Source organism: Leptonychotes weddellii, chromosome 1 (assembly GCF_054177405.1).
Source record: "Leptonychotes weddellii isolate Sample4059 chromosome 1, ASM5417740v2, whole genome shotgun sequence".
In the NCBI taxonomy this organism is placed as follows: Eukaryota; Metazoa; Chordata; class Mammalia; order Carnivora; family Phocidae; genus Leptonychotes; species Leptonychotes weddellii.
The window spans coordinates 95,606,961-95,618,874 of record NC_138369.1 but is presented as its reverse complement, the minus strand read 5'-3'; the positions used below and the strand labels follow the sequence as shown (position 1 = coordinate 95,618,874).

The window sequence follows — 11,914 nt, the reverse complement described above, 5'->3', positions numbered from 1 at the left end:
TTGTCTCTCTTCCTCCCCCTCTGCCTCTCTCCATGTGCACTCTCTCTCTCTCTCAAATAAATAAATAAATCTGAAAAAAAAAATAGCTGATAAACTAGGTTTTCCACATTTGAGTTTGGTAGATGTTTTCTCATAAATGAACGGTGAGCCTGCCACTTCAAGACAAACACCTGACAGTATTTTTTTTTTTTTTAAGATTTTATTTATTTGCGAGAGAGAGAATGAGAGACAGAGAGCATGAGAGGAGGAGGGTCAGAGGGAGAAGCAGACTCCCTGCTGAGCAGGGAGCCCGATGTGGGACTCGATCCTGGGACTCCAGGATCATGACCTGAGCCGAATGCAGTCGCTTAACCAACTGAGCCACCCAGGCGCCCCCTGACAGTATTTTTTGCTAATAATAAAATTCAGGTTTCAAAGATGGAATCTGGACTTTTGAAAACTTGTGATTATCACCACGAACTTGACAATTTCTCACTCCCAAAGACTTTTCTGATGAGATCAGTGGTGACATTAACAAATGTGATTTTCTTTTATTGTATAATGAAATCTGCTACATTTGGAAGACCTGCATAAGAATAAGCCAGTATTTTCCAAACGACAAATGCATGATGTTATAAAATTATGCATGGGTAAAAGGTGAATTCAAACTGCAAAATAGATGAATGAAGTATTTAAACAGAGTAGGAAAATTAATAATCTTGTGAATATTATCAAATTAACTCTTACCAAGTCAGATTATTTTAACAACTTTAACAAAAAGTTATTTCTCCCTCTTTAACTGTAGGAGAGAAAAGCATTTGCTGCTTCTCTTTTTCAAACTCCTTTGGTTAATAATGAAGACTGGTTTTTTTTTTTGTTTTTTGTTTTTTTAGGATCTTAGCACTTATAAACTAAAACCAGGCCTGTACAAAACTATAATAACAAAAAGCAGATCAGGGGCTGCCTGGCCCTGGGGGTGGCGGACAGGGATTGACTGTAAAGGGCCAGGAGGAAACGTATGTTCTATATCTAGATTGTGCTGATGTTACAGGATATTGTAAGATTGCTAAAATTCATCAAAATAATACCTTAAACAATAAGAGGGGGTGGAAACTAGCCTGTAGAGTTCAATTTTACTGGCAGAAATGGAGAAAGAGGGGAACAGGTTTTACTTAATAAAAATGAAATCGGAGCATGGAGCATTTTTCTTTCCTGGGTCCAGTGGTCCATCTGGAGGGAGTATACATAATGGCTACAAGTTCAGATAGTGGAGATGCAGTCCTAAGCTTGAAATCTGGCATTGCCACATACAATCTGTGTGACCTTGAGCAGGTCACTTATCTAAGCCTCTCTTTCTTCATCTGTGAAATGAGGATCGACATAGCACCAATCTCATTATTTTAAGAAGATAACTTGCATAAAGTGCCCAGCCTAGTAAATGCTCCATAACATTAGTAATTACTGAACCATTTAGACACCTGGTTGCCATATACATATTCCCTTAGATGCTGTGATGTCTTGAACTGTGTTCCCCCAAAAAGATGTTGGGAGTCCTAACTCTCAGAATGTGACCTGATTTGGAAAGAGAGTCTACAGAGGTAATCAAGTAAAAATGAGGTCATTTTAGGGGTAGGCAATATGACTGTTATCATTATAACACAGATACAGACACATACACAGGGAGAATGCCATGTGAACAGGAAGGCAGAGATCAGGATGATGTTTCTATACGCTAAGGGACTCAAAGATTGCTATCAAAACACCAAGAGCTCCCAGAAGCTTCCAAAGCCTGGAACAGCTTCTTCCTCACAGCCTCAGAAGGAACCCACCCTGTCAACACCTTGATCTTGGACTTCCAGCCTCCAGACCTGTGAGACAACAAACTTCTCTCATTTAAGCCACTCTGTTCGTGGTACTTCGCTACAGCATCCCTAGTAATGTAAAAGGATGCTAACTGTTCAAAGGCCAACCTTTATTAACTCAAGTCACCAAGTAACTGAAAGAAACTACACAACATGAACAAACATGAGTCACTGCAGGCAAAGAGGGGACAGGAGAGGCACAGAGAGGAGGAAGAGGAAAGGGGAGGGAGAGGGGAAAGAACACAGAAACAGGGGCGCCTGAGGTGGCTCAGTCGTTAAGCATCAGTTCAGATCAAGATCCCAGGGTCCTGGAGTTGAGCCCCGGCATCAGGTTCCCTGCTCCGCAGAAAGCCTGTTTCTCCATCTCCCACTCCCCCTGCCTGTGTTCCCTCTCTAGCTGTCTCTCTGTCAAATAAATAAATAAAATCTTAAAAAAAAAAACACAGAAACGATTAGGATTCCAACAGTGAAAGAGGAAAGGCTAGGAAGGAACAGTTTGCATTAACAAGAAAAAAAAAGAGCGCAGGGGCACCTGGCTGGCTCAGGCGGTAGAGCATTCCACTCTTAATCTCAGGGGTCCTGAGTCCAAGCCCCACATTAGGCATAGAGCTCACTAAAAAAAAAAGAAAAAAAAAATTTAAAGAGAGAAAAAAAGCACAGAATCCAGCAAACATGTCCCTTCCCTCCACACTCAGAGGCCCACCCACCATTTATCACTGCATAATAATTTTAAATCTTCACAACTCATAGGCGGCATGATAATGACTGTCATCTAAGGTTTTCCTATAAGAAGTATTTCTTATTTATTTTTGTTATAAATTGCCAGGCACTTTGAATTCAAATGACTACTCTGAGTAAGGGAACCACAGTATTTACTTACATGATTTTCTTAAAAAATATCCTAGGGGAAAGAGTCCTTTAGGATAATCTGGGTTAATACAACCACCAAATATTTAAATTCTGGTCAAGAACACAAGGAGTAATTGAACCAGGACTCAAGTATTAAATTCTTGACTTTTTGTACAATGCTTTCTCCTGTATATCATTCACTCCCTACAACTTTATAGTAAAAATAATAGGGTTTCACAATTAGGTAGGGCCAATCTGGATGCTGACTTTGCCCTTCTAAACAGAGTATAGACTCCCTCCTTTTACAAGGATGGCTAGCTCTAAGTATACCTCATCCTGTTGTATGGAAAGTAGGAAGCAAATGCTTGACAGATGTTTATACAGATGTTGGCAGCTATCTGTTCCTTTCTGTTCTAAGAGCTCTGGAGGCCAAGTCACTGTGCCTCAGGGTGCCAGAGCAATTGTAGGATGCACAGACCAGTGACAGGGCTCAAAAATGCCCATGCTATGCACTGTCCTCAGGGTTGAGCAAAGAAGTAGGTCAAGGAAGGACCAGAAGAAGGAAGATATATACTCAAGCAAAACCCTGACCCTCTTGCCATTGTTGGGAACAGGCTTCCAGTAGCTGAGATTCTGACAAGTGTTCACTCCAAGGTGAAAATACAAAATGACCCTTAGCAAATGACTAGTTCTCACAGCACCTAGAATAGTGTCTTTGCTTTCTGTTTACGCCAAGCACTTTACATGTATTAACTCATTTTCTCAGCATAACTGCCCCCTGCAGTAGACATTATTATCCCCACTAAACTGACGGAGAAATTGAGGCACGAAAGTGTTAAGTAACTTGTCTGCCATAACAAAGCTAGCAGTGGCAAAACCAGGATTCAAACTGAGGCAGCCTGCCTCTGGGGTCCATATTCTACATTGCATACTCTACATTTTCTATTATTCATATCTCTACTACACCCAAGGATGTACTGGTAAATGTTTAACCACCAGTTCTTCCAGGGGAGACAGGCTCTGATATATAGCATTTCCCCCATTTCTATGGTGTAAAGACTCCCGGGCGAATTTCAAGCTGTCAACATGTATCACTGAACATGAAATTGGGAAGAGATACACACAATCAAAGGCTTTGTCTGGCCACCCTATTAAAACAGCACTCTCAGGGGACACCTGAGTGGCTCAGTCAGTTAAGTGTCTGCCTTCAACTCAGGTCATGATCCCAGGGTCCTAGGATTGAGTCCTGCATCGGGCTCCCTGCTCAGCAGGGAGCCTGCTCTCCCTCTGCCTGCCGCTCTCCCTGCTTGTGTGCTCTTTCTCTCTCTCTCTCTGATAAATAAATAAAATCAAAAAAAACAAAAAAACAAAAAAACAAAACCCAGCACCCTCAGGAACCTCCTAGCCCCTCACCCTGCTTTATTTTTCTTCATAGCAAGACCATCCATCACAATAAATTTTCTCATTTGCTTATTGCCAGTCTCTCACTAGCAGAATGTAGGACCTTCATTTCTTTCCCCTAATTGAGATAAGCAGAATAATGGCCCTAAAGATGTCCACGCCCTAATCCCTGAAACCTGTGAAGTGCGCTGCTTTACATGGCAAAAGAGACTTTGCACATGTGATTAGTTAAGCACCATGAGATGGGAAGATTATCCTGGATTAATATGATTCAGTGTAATCACAAAGTTCCTTAGAAGGGAAAGAGAGAGGCAGGTGAATCAGAGGGGTGATGCGATAACAGACACAGAGGTTGGAGCGATGGGGATGTAAGATTTATCAGGCCAGTGCTATGAAAACGAAGGAGGGGGCCACCCACCAAGGAACACAGGCAGCCCTGTGAAACTGGAACAGGCAAGAGAATGGATTCTCTCGTAGGGCCTCCAGAAAGAACACAGCTCTGCCAAAACCTTCATTTTTGCCCAGCAAAACCCATTTTGGAACTTCTGACCTCCAGAACTGGAAGGTAATAAATCTGTGTTGTTTTAAGCTACTAAATGTGTAATCTGTTACAGCAGCAATGAAAAACGAATACACCAGTATCCTTGGCACCTAGAGCCAAAGGAAGAATAAGAGTTTTGAAGGCGATTGGGGAAAGTTTTTTCCAGGCAGAGGGAGGAGCATACATAAAGCTGTGGCAGCAAGAGAATATCATGTTTTCAAAGGAAGGGTATATAGAATATTGCCCTGGTTGATAATGTACTTTCACATGCAGTTTCTCATTTTTTCTTCCAGAGCCTCTCTTCTTTTCCATCGAATAGGTAAAAGCACCTTGTGGCAAGTTTGAATTCCTGGCTCAAGAACCCAGAGGAAGCTAAAGGGTTCCTGCCAAAGACCACCAGAAACATAACTATAATCAAAATAGTATACTTGCCAGCATGGAAAGCCACAGGACCCCTTGGTAAGAGTTTCTTAGGAAGGGCTTATCATATGACCAGGGCTTGGGATCGATGTTGGGGAAGATGTGAAGAAATGTGGTTTCGTTCTGGATTGGATGCTCTTAGGTAATGGGGCAGTTCTGTACTTGGCTATTTTGATCATCTGTATCTAGCAGGGAGGAGGAACAGAGCAGGGGGCAAGTGCTGTAACTGGTGGAGGAGCAGATCAGTGGCCACTCGTGTGAGCCAGGCGAGGGGACAGTTCTTATTTTCATCTGTGCTCAGACATGATTACAGAGTGGTCTTGTTTTTGTCTCCCTTCACCATGGACACAGAATGACCTTGGCAGATACCGAGGTTTTGTAAAACTATTTACATTCAGCAGGACAGCACCATAGCTAAGGCCCAGCTCACAGCTGTCACACTGAGCTGGGGCTCAGGATCACGTCTGCTGGTGGCTCTTCCTACCTCACAGCCCCGTCACCAGGTCGCTCTGGTCTGTAGAGCTGCAGCGGTTACAAGACCCTCCCTGGCAGTTCTCATCTTCCTGTTTCAATTCCTTCTCCCACTTACTCCGTTTATTTTCCACTTATGTTGTATGTTTTCCATAAATTAATGAAAAATTGTAATCCCCAAAGGCAAGTAAATTTGTACAATACAATCACTTACAAACGCACCTTCCTAACACACCACATGACTGTTTTGTATTCCCTTCCAGATGTGGTGTATAAGCATCCACTTTTTTTTTTAAAGATTTTATTTATTTATTTAACGGAGAGAGACACAGCGAGAGAGGGAACACAAGCAGGGGGAGTGGGAGAGGGAGAAGCAGGCTTCCCGCTGAGCAGGGAGCCTGATGCGGGGCTGGATCCCAGGACCCTGGGATCATGACCTGAGCCGAAGGCAGACACTTAACAACTGAGCCACCCAGGCGCCCCAGCATCCACGTTTTTATCCAGGCATGATGATAGGGTAAATATAATTTTGTATTTTGCAGTTTTCATTTAATAATTTTTTCAAAAGATTTTATTTGAGAAAGAGAGAGAGAGAGAGGACAAGCGGGGGAGGGGCAGAGGGAGCAGATTCCCCACTGAGCAGGGAGACTGACCTGGGGCTCAATCCCAGGACTCTGGGATCATGACCTGAGCCAAAGGCAGACGCTTAATCGACTGAGCCACCCAGGTGCCCCACTGTTTTCATTTAATGTTAAATTTTGTAATTTTCCCAATTATAAAATTACATAGCATAACAAAGAACAGCTTTGGATAACAAAGGGTGTCCTTTCAAAGCATCCACTCATTGGGTGGCTGTCAGTGGCCATCAAAACTCTAAGTATGAAAACCTAGTCTGAAAAAAATGAGGCGGAAAGTAAATTGGTGTTGTGGGTGGGGCTGCTGATCGGCTGAATGACCTCCGCCACATTTCCACAGAGACCACTGCAGATCCTGAGATTCCGTAAGTATTTCCTTGAGCTCTACCCTGGGATCCTGGAGCACCTCGATGGGAATTTAAGTGCTCCCTAGAGGCAAAGATAATCTAAGGATCTTTTCTCCTGTCTCAGAGAACAGCACACACACAAACCAAACAAAAACCAAAAAAACAACAAAAAAATCTTAAAGGGAAACCTAAAAGATGACTGCTTCCTCAACAGCAACCAGTAGGAGACTGAGTAAACTCTGACGGAGCTTGCACTAGGACCACTGGCAGGAACTCACCGAGAAGCTGCCTCAGCGATGTGAAGGTCAAAGTGGAATACAGAGTTGTGGGGTCTGCTGGAACCCAGTAGCCAGAGAAACATTGCCCCCTGGGAACTGAAGACACGTCTGTGTTTTGGAAATCGACTTCTCAAGAAGTCCTTCTCAAAAGGCCTCCTCAAGGGATGTGAGGTGTTTGGGCGCTGATTCCATGTCTCTTAGTCATCTTCCAGAACTGAGCTTGTTAGGATCCCTTTAAGTGTTTGCTGAATGACTGAAACTGACCCAGCTGGCTGAGGAAAGCACCACCAAAGGCAGGACCAAAATTAGCTTCCCTGAAGAATGAGCTGCTGCTCCCCAGCACCACCTGCTGAAACCCTTGGGAACTCTGGACCAAAGCCCTTGGTCCCCTGCCTGGAAACTCAGCAAACCCTGCCAGGCAGCTTGAAGACTCTGCTCAGAAGCCAGGGAATTACTGACAGGAGGAACACTGCAGGCTTCAGGACTGAAAGCAGAGCAGGTCTTGAGATCACTGGTGAGCTTCCTAGTCATATTTCCTATTGGGAGAACAGAAAAGGTAGAGATTGATTTCTTTTTCATCGGTAGGTAACCGTGGGGAGGCAGTAGGCAGCATAACCAACTAAGAAACTTTATGGGGTTTGGCTGATAAAGGTATTTGGACCTAGATGCAGCATGGGGCCAACCCAAACCCACAAAGTAGCATGAAGACTGTTTCAGGGGGAAGGAGATTCATAGAAAGTACTGAACTTATTGGGATATATTCTAATCTCTGCTTCATAATCTGGGTGTGTATGTAATGTGATGGCCAGTTCCTTAACAAGCTGTTTTGGCTCTGGGCTGGGAAAGATATTTACCTTTGACATCTGAGGTTTCTAGGTTCCTGTTCTCTATGCAGGAAAGAAAAATCCTGAGGGCTGAGCTGGGTATTGAGACAAAGAAAAAGGAGACACCGCACAGGGAGAAGTTAGGGAGTTTCTCTCTCCCTAGAGGGGAATGTATTGCCAGTCTTATGACAGGGTAAAGGGGATTGGTGCTCCAGAATCTGATGGTTTCTTCTTAAGGCAGCACTTCTCAAGTGTCTGGGGTAGATGTGTGGAATGCAAGGGCCACAGGATAATTGCAGATTCAGTGAAGTAGGCTGGGTTGGATGGGAAGTTGGGGTGTTGGTTTTTTCTTTGCTCACGATAAAGAGAAGGTAAGGGGATGAGACACACATGGCCATCAAAACCATAAGAAACAGCTGAAGCATGAAGCAGTCCAAGACTATAGGAAATGTGGCCACTTCCTCTTCGGAGGCTGGGACCAGAATATGAGGAACTGTTCTGCTGAATTTGAGGAGAATGGCTTCATTTCACTCCAACAGGAGAGAGTCTCTGGTGTCACTTCTAAAATCATGTAGACAAAGGGAAAGAGATGAGAATGTCAAAAAGCAATGAGAGGAGATATGAGGGTACAAGGAAAGGGAGAAGCTGCTGGACAACGGATATTTAACAAGGGTCTTAGTTTTACCCCTGAGTATCATCTATGGGGCTATTTGGAGCACGTCCAGACGTTTGGAATCCAAACGAGATCTAGGGACATTGGACTGACAATTGTCAATACTGGTGAGTGGATTTTTGAGCATGGAACAGGAATAGGACAGAAGCTGAGGTGTTGGACAGGGAGTCTTCTCTAGGATGTAGAGAACTAGCATCTTAATTAGGAAAGACTTGGGTCCCAGGAGGTGCTTCTTTATTACAGTATGCTTGAATCCAAAAGGCCAGGTGAGGCCCACATTAGTGAGCACTGAGCCCCAGGAAATGTTGGCCCTCCTGCTAATGATAACTGCATGAGTGAAGGAGGATGTGGAGTGAAACTGCGGTAGGACAAAACATGGGTGACCAACCTTAGTTAACAGAGACAACCCAGGCAGGGCTCACACTGGGTGAGGACCTGGTGCAGGCAAAGTGTTAGCTCCTTTGTTGAGGACAATTGGAAGTGCTTTACAGTGGCTATAGAGGAGACTGCAGTGAAATAGATAAAACTTAGCTAATGTTTTTATTCACAGAGACAATCCTGATTGTGTCTACACTGAATGAGGAACAGAGTACTGGAAAATGTTGGTTCCTTTGCTGATGGTAGTAATTAGAAAACCTCTGGGGTGACTAGTGAGATTGGAGTCAAATGGTAGGGCAAAACTTGGCTGGCCAATTCTTCACAAGGACCAGCTAATCAGTGCCCGTAATTAGTGAGGATCAGGGCCCTAAAAAAAATGTTAGTTCCTTTGTTGATGGTAATTGGAAGGGCTTTAGGGTGAATAAAGAGGAGCCCAGAGAGAAACCAGAGAGAAACTGGGTTAGGATAACACCTAGATGGCTAAGCTGGATCCAAAAGGACAAGACTGGGAAAGTACTAATTTATTAAACCTGTTGATTGGGTCAGCGGCCCTGCTCTGCTGGTGGTCAAATGAGAAGCTTCCTATGAGGTCTGATTCATATAATTAAAAAAAAAAAAAAAAAAAGTCTGTCACACAAAGAGGAAGCTTCAGAGTTGAAGTTGCATTGAGAACAAAAAGAAATGTAGATGCAGGGAGAGAGACGAGCTCTGCATCAGGTTCCTGCTCAGCGGGAGGCCTGCTTCTCCCTCCCCACCTGCCCCTGCTTGTGTTCCCTCTCTCACTGTCTCTCTGTCAAATAAATAAATAAAATCTTTAAAAAAAAAAATACAAATACAAATAAGAAAAATAAAAGTTCTATTTAGTACCCTTTTTACTCAATCCGCAAATTTTTTAGTACTTGTTCTTAATGGGTGCTCAACTGAAATTTATGACATAGAAATATGTCTCTAAATATTCATTTAAGGGGCGCCTGGGTGGCTCAGTTGGTTAAGCGGCTGCCTTCGGCTCAGGTCATGATCCCCGGGTCCTGGATCGAGCCCCACGTCTGGCTCCCTGCTCAGTGGAGAGCCTGCTTCTCCCTCTCTCTCTGCCTGCTGCTCTGCCTACTTGTGCTTTATTCATTTAAATCTTGGTTTAAAATCTCATCATAAATACAAAATCTAAATGAATAAACTAAGATGTTTTTTAATAATTTTGAGAAATTATGAAATCTTCCTCCTTTTAACTGTTAACTGACAACCAAATTTGATATTTGGAATAGAAAAGGAATTTGTCCAGGCTTAGGTCGGTTTGGATGAATTATAAACCAGTTTGTGCTTTCCTAAATAAACTTCCCTGGTTTGGGCAACTACTAGCCACATGTTAATTAGTGACAGTGATCCAACATTAAAATTTAAGAAACTAACCAAAGACAAAAAACAATGCATGTCCAAGTATGCCATTACATATAAGCCCCCATACTCATTCCTCTTCATGTGCACCTTTCCAGGGCCACTGTTTTTACCTTCTATGAAATGGATGGAGCAGCATCTCCCATAGGTGGATGATTCAGAGCTTTCCCTTCTCCAATCCAGGGCCCCAGCTCTGTGGCTTCTTAGCTGTGGATTTACATTTAAGCAAGTTAAATAACACGGAGCTCATTTCACCTTACAAGGTGCCCAGGTTCCCTAGGCATACTTGATTTCAAAGACCCAGTTCAACAAGGGCATCAGGCCAAACCACAAGCTGGAGGTTTCCTGTTAGGCAACTGCTTTTGTGTGGTGTTTTTTTGCACTTTTTCTTGGACTTTCAGAGAACTCATACTCCCTTGTCAAGTATCAGTAAGTTTTGCTTTTATCACGATTTATCCTTTCTCATATTCTCCCAGGCTCTGAAAACCACTTTTAATCCATTAATCTCACTTAAAAGTCCTATTCCTGGTTTCTTTAGTTTACAGTTAAGCAAAATTATGGTCTAATTAAAGTATTGTTAGGCCTTCCTCTAAGAAGAGCATCTACTTTTGGGGAGTTTTTTTCTTACTATGAAAGTAGCTTGTGTTAATTGTGGGGAATCTAGAAAATTCAAACAAAAAGTGGGAAACCAAGTCCCCTCTAATCTCACTATGCTGAGTTAACACACCAATAACACTTTAGTGAATATCCTTATAATATTTCTGTATGCACATTTTTGCAGAAAGTCTCCTTTAGTAATAATGTTTTGTATACAAAAATATCTTAAAAGTTCTTATGATTACAATTTTATGTAACACCAATTTTAATAATCACATGGATGTGCTTTAATTCATTTAGCCAGTATGTTATTGTCCTCAGGTTACCAGACCCTGAAGACTTGCACCTAGAAGAGAATGAACCACCAGAGGCCCTGAGAATAGAAGCTACATGGTATGATGGGAGTTGTCTTCTGATGGATAGGACAAGATTGCATTTGTGGTTAAATGTGGGGAAGTAATTATGTCAGGTAGAGGATTCTTTACCACTGTTTCCACTTATGGAACAAATGGTTCTCTATCTTACACTAAGAAGCCATAATGTTTAAACATTAAATCTCTCTTGAGGTGTTTGCCCATTTCTTAGTATATTTCTTTAAAAGTGATCTTAACTTCGAAGTCATGTTCAACATTGGGCATGGATACCAAAATAATTATAGACATGGGTATATACATGGGCTAAACTACATACAGATATTTCCTAGTTTCGTTCACTGAGAGGGCCTAGAAACAGTGACACACACCCCAATAGCAACAAGCACACCCAGCACCCAGATCTTGGTTTCTAATACCATTCTCCAACAAAAGAATCCAGACTCCTTGAAGAAATGGCTGATTCTAGGGCTGATTTGGGGGGTGATGAAAATGTTCTAAAATTGACTGTGAAATGGTTGTACGACTTAGTGGATATACTTAAAACCATTAAATTGTACACTTTAAATGGGTGGGTCTTATGGTATGTGAATTCTGCAACAATAAAGCCAGTATTAAAAACAACAACAAATGGAGGCATATTCAACAAAATACGTGACCAGCACACCTCAAAATCAAAGTAATCAAAAACAAAGTCTTACATATTGTCACAGACAAGAGGCGGCAGAGGAAACATGAAACTAAATGTGCAGTGGTATCCTGGATAGGATCTTGGAACAGAGAAAGGACATTAGGGACAAACCAGTGAAATAGGAATAAAAAATGTTAATAGTAATGTACCAATGTTTATTCCTTCGTTGTGATAAAGGTAGCACATAGTAATGCAATCAGGTCTG

The 11,914-nt window shown here is 42.5% G+C and overlaps 1 protein-coding gene across 1 annotated transcript in view; it reads right to left on the bottom strand.

The window, feature by feature from the left end:
* The window catches only part of LOC145723000 (uncharacterized), a 49,587-nt gene that overhangs the window by 32,502 nt on the left and 5,171 nt on the right, over nt 1-11,914 (bottom strand). The window contains exons 2-3 of the transcript XR_014147674.1: nt 10,164-10,257; nt 6,784-7,319 (exon numbers count right to left, since the gene is read on the bottom strand). The gene's annotated coding sequence lies outside the window, so the exon portion shown is untranslated. The remainder of the gene's footprint in view (nt 1-6,783; nt 7,320-10,163; nt 10,258-11,914) is intronic.